The sequence below is a fragment of the Odocoileus virginianus genome, unplaced genomic scaffold (genome assembly GCF_023699985.2).
Source record: "Odocoileus virginianus isolate 20LAN1187 ecotype Illinois unplaced genomic scaffold, Ovbor_1.2 Unplaced_Scaffold_1, whole genome shotgun sequence".
NCBI lineage: Eukaryota > Metazoa > Chordata > Mammalia > Artiodactyla > Cervidae > Odocoileus > Odocoileus virginianus.
The window spans coordinates 9,425,490-9,447,097 of NW_027224263.1; the positions used below are offsets into that span (position 1 = coordinate 9,425,490).

The 21,608-nt window shown below is 40.3% G+C and overlaps 1 pseudogene; it reads right to left on the reverse strand.

Annotated features, from left to right (window-relative positions):
• Window positions 1–1,604: 1,604 nt before the first annotated feature.
• On the reverse strand, window positions 1,605–2,501 carry LOC110131189 (pyridoxal kinase pseudogene; annotated as a pseudogene).
• Between the last annotated feature and the right edge of the window lie 19,107 nt (window positions 2,502–21,608).

Consider the following 21,608-nt stretch of genomic DNA (forward strand, 5'->3'; position numbering starts at 1 on the left):
TTCCAGGTATATTCCCAGGAGTGGGATTGCTGGATCATATAGTAGCTCTATTTTCAGTTTTTTAAGGAACTTCTACACTGTTTTCCATAGTGGCTGTACCAGTTTGCATTCTGATCAATAATGTAGGAGAGTTCCCTTTTCTCTACACACTCTCCAGCATTTATTGTTTATAGACTTTTTTTTGCCAAGCATATTTTTCTTCAAGTTCACAGTGCACACAGAACAAGGTGCTACCCCCAACACCGTATTTTCAGGGCAGGTTTTCACCATCTCATTGAGAGAGCCCATCAGTTTCTTGCCCTAGTCCTACACTTACTCTCCATAAGTTAAATAAAAGAGGGGGGAACAGAAGAAAGAAAAGATTTCCACTGGTTGGCAACGTGGCCTTATCCCTACTCTAGCAGGCAGTGACAATTTTCCATGAAAGACTCTGTGGAGGCCCAGGGCCCTGGGGGACTATGGCTGGCCCCTGGCCACTTTGCTGGCAGGCTGTACCCCAAACCCCAGGGCTTCCTCCTCCTCCTCCCAGGCCAGTGGGCCCTGCAGGGACCAGGAAACATGACAGGGACATAAGCCCTGACCTGTTGGCCACTGCAGGGAGCTGAGGACCCCTGACCCTGTGTGCAGGAACTAATGCCAGAGAGTTAAATTACAATATTCAGAACATGAGCAGGGTTGGGAAGAAAGACAAGAGAGAGTGCAGGAGTCCAGTGGGGACCTGCCTGCCTTCATTTGGGGCATTTTCAGCACAGGGTTGAAGGCAGCACTGAGGAGGTGAGAGCCCTTGAGATGTGGGCCTGGTCTCAGGAGGATGTCTGTGGGGCTGGGACTGGGGACAGTGGGGTGGGGGAAAGGGCTACCCTAGGACAGCCTGCTTCCCAGGGATCCCCATCTGGGCCGCCACATCCAGCTATTTCCCTGCTTCCCTCCAGGCTGTGACTTTCAAGAGATGTGAACCCCTGCAGCTCCCAGAGTTGGGGGTGGGTAATAAGCAGGGGCAATCCTGCCTGTATCCACGCCTGGCGGGGGTTCCTCAAAATTCCGGGCAAAGTGGGGCCAAGAAGGTCACCCCAGCAGTGGACATCTGGACTAGTGTAAAGGTCTCTTCCGTGTCCTCCACCCACTGTGGGGATGGTCAAAGCTGTGGAGGCTTTTGGATGCCCCACCTGGCTGGCACAGGACACAGAGCTTCAGGGCAGGGGGTGAGATAACTGGTGGGTGGGGTTACAGACACTAGCGAGGGGTGGGGGGTGGGGGTGGGGGAAGAGCCCACCTCTGCACACTGTACCTGCATACTGACCTAGTGACTTGACATATTTGTCACCAGGAGTGGGCGGCAAACACAGTGCATGACCCGTTCTACCATAAACCCGATGAGTTTTCCAAAAGAAGCTGGCTGCGGTGGTTTTTCCACAGGTGCCCTTGGCCGTGCAGCAGCCTCTGTCCCATGGCCCGGGAAACTACAAGCCAGCCCCTACACACTGAGATGTGCAGATTTTGGGGGTTCTGGGAAGGTCCCCACCAAAGTGACTGTGGAGTGTCACGTTTCAGTCACAGCTCGAAGGCAGATGTTACATTTTTCACAAGGACGGAAACGGAGACACCTAATACCCGGTGTTATGGAGGCGGGTCCACTGCAGAACATGGTGTGTGGCTGACAGGGTCTTCTCACAGGCCACCTTGAGGTTGCTGGGGTGCTTATGCATCCACTCCAAGAGCATGGTGGCAAAGCTGTCCCCAGTGCCGATGAAGATGGCGTCCACTTTGTGCGTCTCCCTGGGGATGTGCTGCGTCACCGTGGAGCTGTCAGGGGTCCGTGTCCTCTGGCTCCCCAGCGCCATCAGGTAGTCAGTGCCCCTCACGGACAGCAGGTCGGAGCTGGTGATGACCACCATGTTGGGCCCCATGGAGTATAACTTGTCCATCACCTCTAAGACTTCTTCCTGGCTGTGGATCTTTCTCCTGGTCAGCAACTCAGCCTCAAACTGGTTGAGGGTGATGATGTCTGTGACTGGCACCAACTTCTCTCTGTAAACGGGAAGGAGGTCCTCTGGGGATGTACATGGCGCCTTCTCCATTATGCTGGTCTCCCATCACGAAGTCGCACATGTACATGAGCCTGGAGTTCTGCTGCTAAAGCTCCCTCAGGATGTCCACCACCATGGCCAGGAAGGACTTGTCTCGCCTGTAGCCCCTGAGAATGTATTCATCCTGATTGGCATTGTTCAGCTTCAGCTCCTAGACAGATCATGGAGCTGGTCTGGGTTTGGCACTTGGCCCTTCCAATGTGAGTAGCCTGTGTGGTTTGAAAACTGGACAGAGTTTACTGCATCCACCTCAAGCCCCAAAACCTGTAGGGAATGTGACCAACTGATTGCTCAGGTAGCTGGGGTCACTCCTTCACGCCTCTGGGCAACGGGTTCCCCACTCCCACCCCCACCCACCCCCCTGCAGTTCTTGGGCTCCAATCTGCTGCTGTCCTGCTCCAGCACAGGCTCCATTTGGAGGACAGGCCACCTCCCTCTCTGTTAGACGTTTTGATGATGACCATTCTGACTGGTGTGAAGTGATAACTCATTGTAGTTTTGATTTGCATTTCTCTAGTAATTAGTGATGTTGAACATCTTTTCATGTGCTTTTTAACCATCTGTATGTACTGCAAGGGGATCCAACCAGTCCATCCTAAAGGTCCTGGGTGTTCATTGGAAGGACTGATGCTGAAGCTGAAACTCCAGTACTTTGGCCACCTCATTCGAAGAGTTGACTCATTGGAAAAGGCCCTGATGCTGGGAGGGATTGGGGGCAGGAGGAGAAGGGGACAACAGAGGATGAGACAGTTGGATGGCATCACCGACTCAATGGACATGGGTTTGAGTAGACTCCGGGAGTTGGTGATGGACAGGGAGGCCTGGCGTGCTGCGATTCGTGGGGTCACAAAGAGTCAGACACAAAGAGTGACTGAACTGAACTGAACTAATGTCTTCTTTGGAGAAATGTCTTTAGATCTTCTGCCCATTATTTTATTGGGTTGTTTGCTCTTTCTATTTTGAGCTACATAGGTTGTTTGTATATTTTGGAGATTAGTCCCTTGTTAGTTGCTTCATTTGCAAATATTTTCTCCCATTCTGAGGGTTTTCTTTTCATTTGCTTATAGTTTCCTTTGCTGTGCAACATTGTAAATCAATTATATCCCAATAAAATGTTTAAAGAATGTATACTGAGAGATGAATGGATAAAAAAGAAGTCATACATATATAAAATAGAATATTATGCAGCCATAAAAAGAATGAAATAATGCCTTTTGCAGCAACATGGATGGACCTAGAGATTAACATACTAAGCAAAGTAGAGAAAGACAAATATCATATGATATTGCTTGTATGTGGAATCTAAAAAAAATGGTACAAATGAACTATTTGCAAAACATGAGTAGAGTCATAGATGTAGAAAACAAACTTATGGTTACCAAAAGGGAAAGAAGAGGAAGGGATAAATTAGGAGATTGGATTAACATATACACACTACTATATATAAAATAGATAACTAATAAGGACCTACTGTATAGCACAGGGAACTCTACTCAATACTCTGTAATGACCTATATGGAAAAAGAATCTAAAAAAGAGTAGATATATGTATATGTATAACTGATTCACTTTGTTATACACCTGAAACTAACACAACATTGTAAATCAACTATACTCCAATAAAATTTTAAAAATAAATAAAATAATAAGACCATCAACAATTTATAATAGTTTATGACTCTGGTTTGATCCCTGGGTTGCAAAGACCCCTAGGAGAAGGGAATGGCTACCCACTCCAGTATTCTTGCCTAGGAAATCCCGTGGACAGAGGAGCCTGGTGGGCTACAGCCCATGGGGTTGCAAAGAGTCAGACACAACTGAGCGACTAACACTACTACACACTACACGCATTTTTAAAAAAGGAGAACAAAAGGAACTTAGGGAAATGAAAATTGTAACAGGAAGGATGTGAAATTATTCTCAAATTATGGCTCAGTTGTGAATCTAATTTAATCACTAGATTTATACCCCAAATGTCATCTAACCATTGGTTAGATATTGGTAGAAAATTTCATAATTAGCTTTGTAGTAGTATTTACTTTTTAGTTATGACTTAATAATTAATAAAAGTGTAAAATGTCATCCAAAGAGTTTAGTCCAGAATTTCTGCATTCCTACTGATAAGAGTCAAATAGATTTGCAGTAGAGGTCAAAAACCCAGAATCTTCTGGTCATTCTGGCTCATGGGGATTCTGCCTTTTTAACTAAATACATTCCATATCATTTCTATATAATAAACATTTATTTGTGCTCTAATCTGCTTAAGGAAGCAGAAATTCATTTTAGGGCAGTTATTATCTTCTAGCGGGGCCACTTGGTTTTGCCCTTTGTTCCGTCTTTTCTATATATTTGATCCAGTTTCATGTAGAGTGTGCTATGTGATTTTTTTTTTCTTTTGAATTCTAAAAGGCATCAGTGGAATTGTTGTATGTAAACAGAAAATTCATTTGCATGTTTAAGCATCACAAAACCAGGATACACAAACACAAATTCTTTTGTTAATAGCAATTTGCATAAAACTAGACATAGATAAGCTGATTATTTAGAAGCACAACTGGTAATCCTGAGGACGCTCTGAGTGTTTGCCTTTTGGTACAAGTAAAGAAATTAGTAAAAAAGGCCCACATTTGAGGTCTCATGATTTTTTACATTAAAATATGAAAGTATAGCCATGGATAAATTTCATATTCTAGGATTAGCATAGGAGATAAAAAAAAGAGAAAAAAATCTTGTTATTTGCATGATGGAACAAGTCACAACTCTGAATTTGCATGAACAGGGCTCTCCTCAAAGGTAGAGAGAGTCAATATTTAATTACACACATGGTGTGATTCATGCAATTCACCCAAAATAGTCTCCACCTAGCAGTGCAGAAAAAAAAAAATCCACACTAGCAATTCAGTATTGAATGTTATCCTGTCACTTACATAAAAATCTTTCTAAAAATGAAAGGAGTGAGTGAAAGTCACTCAGTCATATCCGACTCTGCAACCCCATGTACTATACAGTCCATGGAATTTTCCAGGCCAGAATACTGGAGCAGTTAGCCGTTCCCTTTTCCAGGAGATCTTCCCAACCCAGGGATGGAACCCAGGTCTCCCACATTACAGGCGGATTCTTTACCAGCTGAGCCACCAGGGAAGCCCATAATTATTCCTAGTTGTGAGTGGTTTAATACGTTTTATTTGACATGAAATATGGGTTGGGCAACATGAAAGTTGGAGAAGGAAATGGCAACCCACTCCAGTATTCTTACCTAGGAAATCCCATGGACAGAGGTGCCTGGAGGGCTACAGTCTGTGGGTCTGCAAGGGTCAGACACGACTTAGTGATTAAACCACCACCACCAACATGAGAGTACCAGGAAGAGGTTATGGTATGTAGGGTGGAGTAAGGGGATTGACGAAGTGGGTGAAAGAAAAGACTAGGGCATTAATAATATATTTTCCCTAATTTTATAATTTTATTTCCAGTTATGCTAAAAAATAATCCCAGAATAAGATGGTAGCATAAATCATCCCAAGATAGATCATAGGGCTGGTTACATTATGATACAGATAGCAGATCTACATTAAAAAAGGAAAGAAAAGAAGACACCTAGAGTCTAAATAGTTGTAAAGCAGCTGCAAATAGTGTGAACCATCAGGAAAATTTTTAGTTGGGTAGTATTTTCGAGCCATGTCCCTCTATTCTGCCTCCCCTTGTAATACACATCCTACAAACATTTTCTGAGTTCTATTTCACACACCCTGAAGTTAGTACTCAGCAGAACTAAACTAATCCCTTAAAATGCATTGTTTCTTCTTCCTTTTCTTCCTCATTCAAATCTTACACATTCTTTGAAGTTCAGGTCAGTTTCAACTTTCTTTGAGACAGAAAAATTTATTCCAGAGATTTAAACACTGTCTTTTTTTGTACACAGCTAATCTCATTTGTGTTAATTCCGTAGAAGGGAAAAGTTTGCCTAAATTTTTCAACATTCTTTTAGGCAGTTAGGGGGAAGGCCAAAGGTTCTTCCAGATCTTCTGGTCCTTGATTGTTTTCAGTTCAAAATAATGCACATGCCAAAGAAATGTTGGGGAGGCAAATTTTGCTCCCCTACACAGATAACGTAACTTGATTCCATATTTAAACCCAAGCTTTTAGATGGCTTGTGGAGTGGTAAAATTAACTTATTGATTGAACTTATTAGAATGTGACTGCTGCTGTAAATCAAAACCAATAACTGCATGGTGCATGTGTGTGTGCTCAGTTGATATCTGACTCTTCGTGACCCCATGGACTGTAGCCCTCTGCCCATGGGATTTTCCAGGCAAGAATAGTGGAGTCTGTTGCCATTTCCTTCTCCAGGGAATATTCCCAACACAGGGATTGAATCCGAGTCTCCTACATTGGCATCCAGATTCTTTACCACTGACCCACCTGAGAAGCCTAATTGCATGGTACAAAATGGGCGAACATAATCTTTTGTTTTTCAACTAAAATATAAGATGTCTATATATTTTCAACTTGAAGATACTATCCTAAATTAGAGATTATATAATTAAATAGAAGTTAGAAAGATAGTTAATTGAAATATTAATAATAACACAATTCACTTCCCATTAGTTTGCAAAGTTCAAAAGAATAGTTTAATTAAAACTAAATTTATTTTTAAGAAAATTACATTATGACCATTTCAGTGATGTTTAACAGATGAGACAAAATTATATTAATATACTTAAGAAACTAATACCATTTGAATAATTATGTTTTAATAAATGAATAAGCACTATCTATATGCCTGAAAAATTTGATCAAAACTCATTATTCTGAATGTCCTAGAACTATGACTCATTGTCTCTCTGCAGCCCTCCTTACAGATGCATTCTATTGGAAATTCTCACTTCATAAGAAAAAAGGTCCCTTAAATCATCTTGAATTTCATAGAATTTTTAAAGAAATCTCTGTCCTAGTTTGGGATCCCCAGAAGTAGTTTCATGGATTAGTGTGCCAGTAGTTTATTAGAGAAGTGATCCCAGGAAGTAACAGTAAAGGAGAAGAGATGTGAGACAGGAGAAAGAAGAAAGTCAATAGACTGTTTTAATTAGCAGGTCAGGGTGTGGGTAACTGGTACTTAGTCTTTCTAGAGATCTCTGGGAACAACCCAGAGATGTTCCACTCAAAGGAGAGGAAGCTGGGCTGTTCATCTTCCAATTCCTGTCCAGCACTGGCTTCGGGCTCTTTTAGCTTTCCATGGCTAACTTAACAATCACCACAAATTTAGCAGTTTAAAACAATACAAATTTATTATTGCTATTATTATTATTATTTTGTGGTTGTTATTAATCATCTTACGATTCTATAGCTCAGAAGCCCACAGTGGGTTTCAGTGAGCTAAAAGCAAAATGTTAGCTTGGCTGCATTTCCTTCTGGAGCTCCGGAGAACATTTCCTTTCATTGCTTTCATTATTCATATCTAAAGGTTTTCCATACCTCAGAGTGCACTTTTAATCATTTCAGTTCAGTCGTTCAGTCATGTCCGACTCTTTGCAACCCCATGGACTGCAGCATGCCAGGCCTCCCTGTCCATCACCAACTCCTGGAGTTTACTCAAACTCATGTCCATTGAGTTGGTGATGCCATCCAACCATCTCATCCTCCCCCTCCCCTTCTCCTCCTGCCTTCAATCTTTTCCAGCATCAGGGTCTTTTCAAATGAGTCAGTTCTTTGCATCAGGTGGCCAAAGTATTGGAGTTTCAGCTTCAACATCAGTCCTTCCAATGAATATTCAGGACTGATCTCCTTTAGGATGGACTGGTTGGATCTCCTTGCAGTCCAGTCTTCTCCAAGAGTGCATTTTTTCCACCTTTAAAACCATCAGTGTTGGGCTAAGTACTTTTCATGCCTCCATGTCTTTGTTTCTCTCTCTTCTGATTCACTGTTCCATTTATAAGAACTCCTATGTGGTTATCTTACCCAGATAATCCAGCGTAATCGTAGCACCTCAAATTTAGTCTTATTTTTCCTTCTTTGTGTTACCTAATACATTCACAGGTTCTGAGAATTAAGACATGGGCATCTTTAGTGGGCAGGGTGTATTATCTGGCTTCCCAAAATGTTTGTTCCTAGCCATGGAAAGTCCTAACGCCGAGTTACAGCTACTTGCAGAAACAATCTCTTGGCATATAAGGGAATGGTGAGTATCCAATGGATACAGTCTTCTCTGATCCAAATTCCTTGCCTTCGTTGAAACAGAGATCTTTTCGAAGAACACAATTTTACTTTCAGCCTTCTCAAACAGATGCTATTAATCTCGTGGCCCACAGGCTTCAAGTCTTATATTGTTATTAACCTATTTATTCCACCTCTGTCTTAATCCAATGTCCACATACCATGGTGTAGTAGTAAAGAATACGGACTCTGAAACCAAACTGTTCTTCAATCCCAGTTCTTTTACCTATTTTAACAGTGCAGTTTGGCACTGTGTCTCAGTTTTCTCATCTGTAAAGTATCAATAATATCTTCCTAAAAGGGAGGTCGTGCGGATTATATAGCATAATATATGTCAAGTAGTGTGCTCCGGAAGTTGGTGATGGACAGGGAGGCCTGGCATGCTGCGATTCATGGGGTCACAAAGAGTCGGACACGACTGAGTGACTGAACTGAACTGAACTGAACTGGAGTGGGAACAGCCCTGTATTAATAAGAGCTACATTAATGTTTGCCAGATGATAATGATGATCTGTCAATCTAATGAATATTCTTTCTCATTTACCAACTTCCTTTTCCATTACTAATTCTTTCATTTTCTTGGATGACTTTAAAATCCATAAAATAACTTATACACTCTTGACTCTCCAAACATTCACATGTACTGGATTTCATTCCCATGGCTACATTAAGACTTCTGAGACTACCTAACTGACCACAATCTTCTATTCTTCCAGCTCATTTTCTTCTATTACACCTGCTCTTTGAAACTATTGTGATTTTCTGTCAAATTATTCTTCCACTTTCTCCTAGTTCATCAGCTCTGAACTCAATGTATATACTCTTTCCCAGCCTGCGTCCAATGGTCAATCACTGAAGTATTTTGTGACTTGCACCCTTAGTTTTTTATCATCTTTTCCTTTTTATCATGCCTACATTACAGATCACTAAATTTGGAACAGTTTTAGAAATAGCCCTCTTTGCTCCTACATTGAAGCTTTCTTGTTGATGGCTATACAAATGTCTAGATTAGTTATGCTGTAAAATATTATTGTCAATAATAGCTGAAACATCAGAGATGCTTGTCAATCTCCTTCCGTGCATGTGTGCTAAGTTGCTTCAGTCGTGTCTGACTCTTTGCGACACTATGGACTGTAGCCCCAGGCTCCTCTGTCTGTGGCATTCTCCAGGCAAGAATACTGGAGTGGGTTGCCATGACCTTCTCCAGGGGATCATCCCCATCCAGGGATCAAACCCGCAGTCCCTTATGTCTCCTGTGTTGACAGGCAGATTCTTTACCACTAGCGCCATGTAGGAAGCCCCGTCAAGCTCCTTATGTTTGTTTAATCAGTTTCTCTTTTAGTTAATCCACACAATTATTATAACCTTCATCACTTTCTTTCATCTTCCTATTGACTATCCCTTCTCCTCTCAGTAGAGGTCTTTAACTCTGACCTATCATAGAAAAACATTTATTAAGGAAGAGTTTCAATTTCTAACAGAGGCCTGGATGCCACTTTTTATACCCTGTATATTCTATTATGCTTTCTTCAAACTGTAGAGGGATCACTGTCTCTTCCCTAACCCAAAGCTAACCTTCCCAGTACCATGCTATGTCCCACCTCCTTCCACAGCCTTTTTATTGGGACAACTTTGCCTAATTATTTTCCCTGATTCTCTGTGTTGATGTCTGCACAGTAGTTAGTAGACTTCCCACCTGGACTCACAGAGGAGAAATTCTTCACCAGTCAGCCCAGTCAGATTCTGGGAATCTTTGCCAGTTCTTCCTCAGCCCTCCACTCCAGGGAGAAGCAGGCAATTGCCCAGTCTGAGTTAAGGGATGTATTGCATGTGATTTTTTATTGTATCTTGGATATTTTGTGTATTATGAGACACTCGATCTTATTTATTTGATTTTGTATCCTTTTTAGCAGGCAGTCACTTTGTAGAGGTGTAGCTGAGGGCCAAGTGAATGTGTATGTTCAGTTTCCTACTTGGCCCTGCAATACCACCTTGGGAAAAGTAGATCACTGATTCACATTTCTGGATTGAAAACAAGTGGAAACTCAGCTCCCCCCTAAACCCTAGGAGAGTGGACCATCAATTTACACTGTCCTTGCCTCAGAGTGAAGGTGTAAGCTCAGTTTCCCATGGGACCTTGCTGAAAATGGGGGTTGTGATATGGGGGTGGGGAGGTAGGGACAGAGTTTCAACTCTCCTGCCTCGAACCACTTCATTGTACCTTGGTGATATCTCGTAGGTATGGAGGCTCAGTTCCTCCCTGGGCTTGGCTGACATGGGAATGGTGAGGGGGTTGAGATCTCTCTTAATGTCTCCCTTCTTGTTTAGTCTTACTGATTCCAGTTGGGAGTAGAGGCTCAGCTTGCTTCTGTGCCCTGCTGATATGAGAGAGGATGGGGTGAAGTACAGCGGTGGTTATCCCACTTCACATTACCTCATTTAGTCTTTTTTTGCCTGTTGGGAGTGAAGGCTCTTCTCACTGCTGTACCCTGTTGAAAGTTATGTGACTTGGGAATTAGAGCACTGCTATCTTCTGCCAGGTAGAAGATGGAAGTTTAGCTCCATGGCTGTTTCTGCAATTACACTGGTTGGAGAATGAAAAGGCTGCTACCTACTTCTGTCAGGGTTGGGAATAGGGTGGAAAATCATGACTACCCACTCAATCCTGGTGAAATCACTGGGGAGTAGTGTGTGAGTTTTCTGTTGGTATTTGGCTGGAGAACTGTGAGCATTCCAAAACTTTTCTGTTATCAGGCCATGTTTTCTGGTCCTTTTGCTAAGAGAAACAGGTGTTTCTTGGAACGTTTTTTGTCTCTGCCTAGTGGCAGTTCCAGGTTGGAGGATTCTATGGCACCTTTCCCTCAATATATGGTAGACAATAAGGAAACCCAGAGAACTAACAACCATATCATTCCTTAAACCCCAATACCACTAAGCAGCCCATCCACTTGTCCACCTTTCAGGATCTCCCTATGATATTTATTGTGCTACATCCAGAGTTTTTAATAGAAAGATGGAGGACATGGGAGGAAAGGGGGTACTTCATTTTAGCAGAAACAGAAGTTCCGTTCCATATTATTTTAATTAACAAACTTATCTACTGAGTAACTACTGAAAGCAAAGTGTCATGCTAGGCGATATGAAGAAACTCAGGAATGCAGTCTTACCCAATCCCTCTGGAGGTTTACAATATATTTAGCTAGACTGAACATAGTGGCATAAAATGGAGTGCAAGCTTTATATCACTATACAGTAGAAAGCTTTAAAACTATCGAAGTAGAAAGAGTTCCGTGTGGGCTGAAGCAGACAGGAGGGAAAGTGCAACTTAAGCTAATGATCATTACATTAAAAGCAATTCCATAACACAAAGTTACTGATGTTAAAAGGGATTGATAGTTTGCCACTATCTGTTCATTGTGTTCTTTGATTACATGTCTGCCTGTTTGTTGAATGACAAAAATGGCAGAAGTGGGAGACCAAAAAAAGTCTAGGAAAGTGAAATAATTTCATCTTACATCTTCAATTTATGCTTTTATTTGGAGAACATTCATACTATATAAAGCCTTCTATTTCCATATGGGGATAGCTGCCATTTTCTTGCATAGCCTCCCTACCTACATTCTGCCTTCTCTTTCTGCCTCCTTTTTTTCATTTTCTTCTTTGCTTTCTTCCTTCTCTATGTATTCATTGAACATTTCCTGAACTTGTTTTTTTGTGCTGAACAATGTTGTAGGTACAATGTATGAGATCCCTTTTTCTTGGACTTTGTTGACTAGTAGAGAGATTAGCAAAGTATACAATTGTAGCTACAATACCAAACAATATATTTTAAAAATACAAAATAATGTCATATCAAAATACATGCAGTAGGAATTTGAGGGACAATTTTCTATCATCTTTCTGAAAGATCATATATTTTACCCAGAATATATTCCACTCTCCTTTTCTCCCTGCCATCCCTCCTAACCTCTTGGCCCCAGCTGTCATATCCATACTTAAATTTGCATTCCAAATGGAGATTAGCAATCAAGCAAAGCCCATAAATTTAACCTCACATTTCAGTAGCCAAGCTAAACATTTTTGGGAATGCTAAAGAAGGAGGACTATGGAATACTGAAGGCAAGGTGATTAAAACTTTTTCCCCAGAAAAGATGGGAGAAATGAAGTGATACATTTTAGCATCATCCCAAATTAATTTAGAATTTCTCATTTTATAGTCCAATCACTCAAGTATTAAAACATCCTTCTATAAAAATTTGGTATGAAATGTTCCATTCAGCCCAGGAGTGAAATTTTTCCTGTATTTGAGAAAAAGTGAAAAGAAAAACAACAGATGTTGAATTATAGGAATAAGAATTTCAGATGGTTTATTTTCTTTGGAATTCATGTAACTTTAGGACAGATCCATTTATTTAAATTACATTTTACAGATGGGTTGTCTGAGAAGAGATTCCTCCTGGGAGTGGAACAAAATGAAAAAAAGAAAGGAAAGAAAGAAGAAAGAAAATCTGAGTTCTTTTCTGCTATCATTCTTTATGTTTTCTGCCAAGATCCCCCTTACAAATAGATTGTTTTCTTTAGCCCATTCTTCTACCATAGGAGAGCCTTACCTCCAATGTAAAGGCACATGGCCTCTCTAACCCCTAGCAGAATCAAATCACTGTACTCTTGGCAATCAGGGTTCCTTCTAGGCAGTTGCCTGCAATGTCAATATCTGTACAAGTTGCTCCTTCCATGAAAATCAAGTTCATTTTAGGAGGAAAATACCCTGTGTGCCTTCTATACCAAAGAAACCTTCTCTAATCCACTTTTTTTCCAAAGCAAAGAATTTTGTGAATGAGCCTACTTTCAAGATGGAATTTGCTGGAGACAATTGTATAAATTCCAACCATAGTTGCTTATGCTTGTTCCCTCCAACTCTTATTTTTCTTGTGTGTTCTGGTATTCTTATTTGTCTTCTTTGACCTATCTCTCTTACTCTCTTGCTGTTCTCTCTGTGTCTCTGTTCCCTACCCCCCCCCCCACAATCCTCTCTCTCTCTTTTAATTCTACTTTCTGATTCTCATTCCTTTCTACCAACATACTTCTCTCTGTGGAATTAGTCTTCTGTGTGATACATACTTCCACTTAATAACTGAGATTTTTAGATTCAACATCCAAACAAATGCTTTGGTCTTTTTTCTACAATTTGAAAGGACTAGGGAGCCCCTTTCAAGAATCTCTGACCTTAGCTACAAAACTGTCTTTAGGACTGATCTCCTTTAGGATGGACTGGTTTGACCTCCTTGCAGTCCAAGGGACTCTCAAGAGTCTTCTCCAACACCACAGTTCAAAAGCATCAATTCTTCTATGCTCAGCTTTCTTTATAGTCCAACTCTCACATCCATACATGACTACTGGAAAAACCATGGCCTTGACTAGATAGACCTTTGTTGACAAAGTAATGTCTTTGCTTTTTAATATGCTGTCTAGGTTGGTCATAACTTTCCTCCCAAGGAGTATGTGTCTTTTAATTTCATGGTTACAGTTACCATCTGCAGTGAATTTGGAGCTCCCCCAAAATAAAGTCAGAGAAGGCAATGGCAACCCATTCCAGTACTCTTGCCTGAAGAACCCCATGGACAGAGGAGCCTGGTAGGCTGCAGTCCATGAGGTTGCTAAGAGTCGGTACACGACTGAACAACTTCACTTTCACTTTTCACTTTCATGCATTGGAGAAGGAAATGGCAACCCACTCCAGTGTTCTTGCCTGGAGAATCCCAGGGATGGGGGAGCCTGGTGGGCTGCCATCTATGGGGTCGCACAGAGTCGGACATGACTGAAGCGACTTAGCAGCAGCAGCAGCAGCAGCAAAATAAAGTCTGCCACTGTTTCCACTATTTCCCCATCTATTTGCCATGAAGTGATGGGACTGGATGAACCTCTGGAGGAATAGTAAAATTTGTGATTTTTTTACTTAGACTGAGCTTCCCAGGTGGCACTAATGGCAAAGAACCCTCCTGTTAGTGCAGATGATGTGAGAGACACAAGTTCGAGCCCTGGGTTGGGAAGATCCCCTGGAGAAGGGAATGGCAACCCACTCCAGTATTCTTGCCTGGAGAATCCCATGGACAGAGAGTCTGGCAAGTTACTGTCCATAGAGTAGACTTAGACTACACCAAACATCTCTCCCCAGATCAATGGCAACCTTGAAAAAAGCAGCCTCCCCTTCATAGTTCCATAGTTGCTGTGAAAACCAGCAGCCTTGTAACTATGAAGGAGGCTGACTTGATTTGGAGTCCCTTGAAAAGCCTCATCCATAGAGAACTGGCCATCTCACATCTCCTTGCCTGGGTTTCCCTGGTGGCTCATATGGTAAAGAATTTGCCTGCAATGCAGGAGACTTGGGTTCGATCCCTGGGTCTGGAAGATCCCCTGGAGAAGGGAGTGGCAACCCACTCCAGTATTCTCACCTGGAGAATTCCATGGACAGAAGCTACAGTCCATGGGGTGGCAAAGAGTTGGACATAACTGAGTGACTAATGCTTTCATACTTTTCACTTTACATTTCCTTGGAAAAGTCCCAATCACAGTGCCTTGTCAGTATTTGAGCTGACTCAGTGATCACTTCTTGGGAAAAGCCTTATCATTGGGGTTTGGCAAAAACAACCATGGGCAATTATGTAACACTGCACCTGGGACAAGCAAAAGACTGACCAGAGCCCTCAAAAGGAATCTGAGGAATGACACGTCCATAAAGACTTTTGAAAATCTTAGATGCATTCTTGGAAAGCTAAAAGGCCACATACATGTGCAGGTTTGGACACCTGTCTTAGAAAGAGCTGAGAAGACCCTAAGCCCTCATCTCTGGCTGACCTTGAGGCCCTGCCAAGTAAATACTGTTTATTCAAAGCTTATTATAGCAACAGAGTCAGCTACCATCACTTGTGTTTTGATAGAAATTCAAAGTCAGAGAGAGAAGTGGGACAGCTTTAGAGTAGAAAAAAGGAAGGCTCCAGTAATGCCCTGATTGAAGGCTGTTGAAATGGAGAAGCTGGAGGCTGGGCATCATACGTGATTGCTTAGGAGTGCTTATTTGGCTTTTTCTGGTTGGTTCTAACTTGCAAGTTGGGGCAAAAATTAGAGGAGCTATCAGTTATTAATCAAATCCTGGCTGTTTGGGCCTAATTATTACAGGAACTATTATTTGGCTTCTTGAACTGGTAGCTAGAGATTGTGGCCTGACTTCCTACAGGTCTGACATTTAGATAGCATTCTGGCTTCTGGGCTGATTAGTGTAGATGATGGGTTGGTTTCTTGGGCTGGTTGCTGCAACTGTGGATCAGAATTCTATTTTTAAACATTGTCTGGCTGTTGTCCATCTGTATAGTCAGGCTCTCATATTTTAGTGAAAAGTCTTAATATTTTGTAAATGTTTAATATTTAGTAACTAAACATGCAATGCACTTAAAGAAGTGGGGGGGAAGAAGAATGAAATTAAGGAACAATTACTGATTAAAAATATAACTTGAGGTTATACTATGCAGCTTCCCAAGTGGCTCAGTGGTAAAGAATCTGCCTGCAGTGCAGGAGATGCAGGAGACATGGGTTTGATCCCTGGGTCAGGAAGATCCCCTGAAGGAGGAAATGGCAACCCACTCCAGTATTCTTGCCTGGGAAATCTCATGGACATTTTTTTTTTTTTTTTTTTCATTTATTTTTATTAGTTGGAGGCTAATTACTTTACATCATTACAGTAGTTTTTGTCATACATTGAAATGAATTAGCCATGGATTTACATATATTCCCCATCCCGGTCCCCCCTCCCACCTCCCTCTCCACCCGATCCCTCTGGGTCTTCCCAGTGCACCAGGCCCGAGCACTTGTCTCATGTACCCAACCTGGGCTGGTTATCTGTTTCACCCTAGATAATATACATGTTTCAATGCTGTTCTCTTGAAACATCCCACCCTCGCCTTCTCCCAGAGTCCACAAGTCTGTTCTATACATCTGAGTCTCTTTTTCTGTTCTGCATATAGGGCCATCGTTACCATCTTTCTAAAGTCCATATATATGTGTTAGTATACTGTAATGGTCTTTATCTTTATGGCTTACTTCGCTCTGTATAATGGGCTCCAGTTTCATCCATCTCACTAGAACTTATTCAAATGAATTCATTTTAATGGCTGAGTAATATTCCATGGTGTATATGTACCACAGCTTCCTCATCCATTCGTCTGCTGATGGGCATCTGGTTGCTTCCAGTGCTGAGATGAACATTGGGGTGCACGTGTCTCTTTCAGATCTGGTTTCCTTGGTGTGTATGCCCAGAAGTGGGATTGCTGGGTCATATGGCAGTTCTATTTCCAGCTTTTTAAGAAATCTCCACACTGTTTTCCATAGTGGCTGTACTAGTTTGCATTCCCACCAACAGTGTAAGAGGGTTCCCTTTTCTCCACACCCTCTCCAGCATTTATTGCTTGTAGACTTTTGGATAGCAGCCATCCTGACTGGCGTATAATGGTACCTCATTGTGGTTTTGATTTGCATTTCTCTGATAATGAGTGATGTTGAGCATCTTTTCATGTGTTTGTTAGCCATCTGTATGTCTTCCTTGGAGAAATGTCTGTTGAGTTCTTTGGCCCATTTTTTGATTGGGTCATTTATTTTTCTGGAGTTGAGCTGCAGGAGTTGCTTGTATATTTTTGAGATTAATCCTTTGTCTGTTGCTTCGTTTGCTATTATTTTCTCCCAATCTGAGGGCTGTCTTTTCACCTTGCTTATAGTTTCCTTTGTTGTGCAAAAGTTTTAAGTTTCATTAGGTCCCATTTGTTTATTTTTGCTTTTATTTCTGAAATTCTGGGATGTGGGTCATAGAGGATCCTGCTGTGATTTATGTCGGAGAGTGTTTTGCCTATGTTCTCCTCTAGGAGTTTGATAGTTTCTGGTCTTACATTTAGATTTTTAATCCATTTAGAGTTTATTTTTGTGTATGGTGTTAGAAAGTGTTCTAGTTTCATTCTTTTACAGGTGGTTGACCAGTTTTCCCAGCACCACTTGTTAAAGAGGTTATCTTTTTTCCATTGTATATCCTTGCCTCCTTTGTCGAAGATAAGGTGACCATAGGTTCATGGATTTATCTCTGGGCTTTCTATTCTGCTGAACGAGCTTTTAAAGACAGAAACAGATTGGTTAAAAGAAGCTGAAACTCCAATACTTCAGCCACCTCATGCTTTCATTGGGAAAGACCCTGATGCTGGGAAAGATTGAAGGGGGGAGGAGAAGGGGACGACAAAGGATGAGATGGTTGGATGGCATCACCGACTCAATAGGCATGAGTTTGAGTAAACTCCAGGAGTTGGTGATGACACAGGCACGCTGCAGTCCATGGGGTCGCAAAGAGTCAGACATGACTGAGCGACTGAACTGACCTGAGTATGTTTGTAATGGTATTGCATCATGGTTGCTTTTAATGCATTCCTAAATGACTACTGATGTTGATCAATTTTCATGTATGTTATTCAAAAAAGTTTCTTGTGTGAAGTGTCTGTAAAATATTTTACCTATTATTAAATTGTTTTCTCATTATTGAGTTTTGAAAGTACACAATGTAGTTTGGATATAAGTCCTGTATCAAATACATGATTCATAAATATTTTATCTTAGTCCATAATTTGTGTTTTCATTTTCTTATCAGTGTTTTTTGGAGACAAGAGTTTTTAATTTTGATGAAGTAAAATGTATCAATGTTTTTTAGCATGGATGCATTATTGGTGTTGAATCTAAAACAAAAATCTTTGTCTTAATACAAGGCCACACACAAAAGTCTTCCCCTATGCATTCTTCTGTAATTTGTATAGTTTTAGGGTTTACATTAAGGTCTATGATCCTTACTGGATTAATTTGGTTTGAGATATGAATTGAAATTCTTTTTATTAAATAAATGGCTATCTAATTTTCCAATGCTGTTTGTCAAACTGTTCTTTCTCTATTGAAGAACATCTGCACCTGTGAAAAAAATCAGCTGTCAATATACATGGGAATCTATTCCTGGACAATTAGTTATCTTCTATTGACCTGTTTGTCTACATTTGTATCAGCACCACATTGCTTTGATTAATGTCTCGAAATTATGTACAATATGTTTTGGAATTATGTAGTATAGTTTTCAAAATTTGTTCTTTTCCAAAGTTGTTTGGCTATTTCAGCTTCTTTGCACTTTCATATAAATTTTAACATGTTCATCACTTTTCAGGAAAAAAGAATGAGATTTTGATTGGGATTATGTTAAATATATAATTTGAGAATTGATATTGAATACTAAGTTTTCCAATGAGCAAACTATATCTATGCCTTCCTTAATTTCCCTCAGCAACATTTTATAGTTTATAATGTAAAGGTTTTCCAAGTCTTTTGACAAGTTTATCACTAAGTATTTCATATTCTTGATTCTATTTTAAATGGTATTGGTTTTTATTTCAACTTATATTGAGCTTATTTCTATCAGCTTTGTTGTTGATCCTATAAAATAATCTACATAGATGCTTATTATGGACATTATTTCTTGAAATATTTTTTTCTGTGCCTCCCTTCCTTTGGAGACTCCAATTATATCTATATTAGGTTGCTCAAAGTTGTTCTTAATCTTGCTGAGGCCAATTTCATCACTTGGAATTCTTTTTTCTGTGTTTTGTTTTGAATATGTCTTCTAGTTTACTAATCCATTCTTCTGTAATATCTAATCAATCATTAATCTATTCCTTATATTTTTCATTCATATTTTGTCATTTTTATTTCTGGAAGTTTGATTTGGGTCTTTAAAAATATCTTCCATATCTTATTTTTTGAAAATATGAAAAATAGTTAAAATAAGTTTTTGCATGTCTATTTTATTTCTAACTTCTGTGTCAGTTCTGAAGTGGTTTTAACTGACTATTTTCCTCATTATCATTAAAATTTCCTTGCCTTTTTGTATGCCTGGTAATCTCTGGTTGAAACCCAGACATTGTAGATTTTGTCTTATCAGGGGCTGAATAATTTGTATTTCTATAAATATTCTCAAGCTTTTTCTGGGACATGGAGAATTTACTGGGAATCTATTTTATCCTTTTGGACCTTACTGTTAGGCTTTGCTAAGTGTAACTAGAGAAGTGTTCAGTTCAGGGTTAATTATCCCCAATTACTGAGACAAGATCTTTATGGATACTCTACCTCAGGTCTCGTGAATCATGAGGTTTTCTCATCTTTTTGGTGGAAACAAGCTATTCCTGTACTCATCTGAATACCGGGCACTGTTATCACTAATCCTTTAGGAAAGTTGTTTTCCCAGTCTCAGGTAGTTTCCTCTTATACGTAAACTTACCAACTCTCAGCTAAGTCCTAGTAAGGGCTTCCTTGAGACCTTTTGGGTTTTCCCTCTCTGTAGCTCTCTCCACTTTGGTATCCTATCTTGTCTAGCTGCTTTGATCTCCCCACACTGTCAGTTCTACCTCCTTGTCTCAGAGACTCCTCTGGGCTCTGCTTGAATTCTGAAATGGCATGTGGAGGTAAAAGGATTGTGGTTTCTAAACACAGTGCATCAAAACAAAATGATTTCTCTTTAGAGTCACTGGGAGACAATAAGAACTTTCAAAGAAGTTCAATCATGAGCAGGGGATTGGTTTGCAGTGCTGTACAGGTGTGAATCAGGGCAGAACATTCTAAGATAACTGTTGTACAGTTTCCCATTTGATTAATACACAATTTTTAGGACAATGGTTAATATATTCTTTCTCCTTGATTCATAGTTGCACTAAATATCTGCCTTGAATCAATGTGCCAGAGAGCCTGTCAGCAGATTGTCCTTTTGATCAACCTACTGCCAAAAACAAAATGCCTCTGACAAAGACATATTGCTTCCTGAACTGAATGTCAGAATTTTGTATTATGATTTTGATTAAATATAGACTCAATATTTACTTCTGTCAGGACTCATCTCTGAAATTACTATGGAAGTCCAAGAGGCACCATTCAATGTACTAAATATTTATTTTCCATGCACCTCATTTAAAGAGTATATTCAAATGTATAAAAAGTTTACACATTGTTTTCTGGATGGGAGGGTACATGAGTGATTCAGGTGTAATAAATGCATCTGCTCCATAATTCCCTATTGTCAGATAAAGGAGTATTAAAAAATTACTCAGAGTCTACAGAATCTAATCCAAATAATTGAAATAGTATCATGATTTAAGTAAATCTTAAGTTTAGTGCTAGGGAAATAGAAGTCTTAGGGGAAATAGGATGGCTGCTTTCAGCTGTTGAATGGCTGCCATGTGAAAGAGATTAAAATTATTCTGTTTGGCTCAGGAGAGCACAGTTCATACCAATGGTTCAAAGTTTTAATGTGTTAAATTTGGTTTAGCTGGCGACAGAATTTTCTAACAAGATTCTTCCATCTTGTAATAAGTTTCTTCATGTAATAATTGTCACATTTTTGCTTCACAGATACTTTACATTTTCAAAGCATTTTTTCACTTCGATCCTTAAAACAATTCACTGAAGTAGGTAAGGGGAATGATGCCAGTTGATTTACATCAACTTGCAGGAGCTAATTTTGTGCATTTTTTCCCAAATTGGTGTTCAGAGATGTTGTGTTATTAGCTTGAAATTGGTCATAATAGGAGTATTAATATTAACACCATGCAAAACAACAAACGCTACAAATTCTTAACAACTTCCCAATCAGTTGTTAAATATTTATGAACCCATCATTGGAGAAGGACAAATAAGAAGTCTGAAGTTCAGACAAGTTCAATGCCTTCTCCAATATCTAACAGCAAGTAGGAGACTGAGCAGCTGAATCAGCTATACTTTAGGGTAGGGATCAGAAAGTTATTCACTGTGAGCTTGCATCATGTGTTTGTGTGACCCTCAAACTAAGAATGTCTGTCACATTTTAAAAGATTGTTTAATAAAAGGGGGAGGGGGAGAGGATATGTGTCATAGGAAAATTTGTCACAGGCAAGCAGACTAAAATATTTATTATTTCACCCACTACAGAAAATGTTTGTTGGTCTAGAGCCTCAGCTCTATAATATTCCCTGTGCAAAGACTGCTCCTTGTCCATCAGATTTCATTTTCTACATCTTCTACAGTAATTGAGCTGTAGCTGGAGACATGATTGCCTAGCTAAGCTATATTACTCAGCATCCCTCATGGCTAGGTGTGACTAAATGACTAAGCTCTCCCCAGAGGGATGGGCATGGAAGTGATCTGTGCAATTTGAGTGTCATTTTTAAAAAATGAAGATTGCTCCTGGGGTTACTACCCAGTTTCCTGCCCACTAAC